The sequence below is a fragment of the Neophocaena asiaeorientalis genome, unplaced genomic scaffold (assembly GCF_003031525.2).
Source record: "Neophocaena asiaeorientalis asiaeorientalis breed wild unplaced genomic scaffold, Neophocaena_asiaeorientalis_V1.1 scaffold406, whole genome shotgun sequence".
Lineage (NCBI taxonomy): Eukaryota > Metazoa > Chordata > Mammalia > Artiodactyla > Phocoenidae > Neophocaena > Neophocaena asiaeorientalis.
The window spans coordinates 147594-148776 of NW_020173381.1; positions in this window are offsets into that span (position 1 = coordinate 147594).

Consider the following 1183-nt stretch of genomic DNA (forward strand, 5'->3'; position numbering starts at 1 on the left):
AAAAAAAAAAAAAAAGAATCCACCTGCCAATGCAGGGGACACAGGTTCAAGCCCTGGTCCGGGAAGATCCCACATGCTGCAGAGCAGCTAAGCCTGTGTGCCACAACTATTGAACCCGTGTGCTGCAACTACTGCAACCCGTGTGCCTAGAGCCCAAGCGCCGCAACTAGAGAAAGCCCGCGTGCAGCAACCAAGACCCAACTCAGCCATAAATTAATTGATTAATTAATTTTTAAAAAAGGAATAAGATTGTCAGAACTGCAAGGGATTAAAAAAGATAACAATCTTTTCATTGCAGAAAATCATAGCTGATGTGTAAAAATTAAAAGTCAAGAAATAAAAGTATAAACAGATTATTTAGAAATATGGAGTGATACCAGAAGAAATAGTTATAAGATTTGAAAGTGATTCTCTCTGAGGAGGAGAAATGTGGGATGGAGAAGGGTGAAGCAAAGTTCTGATAGATTTTTATTGTTGCTGTTATAAGCCTTATGGTACTCTATAACTATAAAAATTACATTTTCAAAAACCAGGACTCCAAACGTGTACAGAAAACTTAAGTACTGTTATGGGCTGAATGTGTGTCCCCCCCCCCAAATTCATATGTTGAAGGCCTTACCCCCAGTATGACTGTATTTGGAGATAGGTCCTCTAAGGAAATAATTAAGGTTAAATGAGTCCATAAGGGTGGATCCCTGATCCTATAGGATTAGTGTCCTTATAAAAAGAGATATCAGAAAGCTCACTCACTCTCTCTCCACACACATGCATCAAGAAAAGGCCATGTGAGGTCATAGTGAGAAGGCGGCTGTTTACAAGCCAAGAGGAAAGCTCTCATGGAAACTAAGTTTACCAGCACCTAATCTTGGACTTCCCAGGCTCCAGAACTGTGAGAAAATAAATTTCTGTTTTTCAAGCCACCCAGTCTGTGGTATTTTGTTTCAGCAGCCCAAGCAGACTAATACAGAGACATTATCCTCAATGAAATAAGCCAGTCATAGGGACATTCCTGGCAGGCCAGTGGTTAAGACTCTGCGCTTTGACTGCAAGGGGCATGGGTTTGATCCCTGGTTAGGGAACTAAGATCCCACATGCTGCGTGGCGTGGCCAAAAAAAAAAAAAAAAAAAAAAAAAAAAAAAAAAAAAAAAAAACCCAGCCAAAAAAGAAAAAAAAATAAACAAC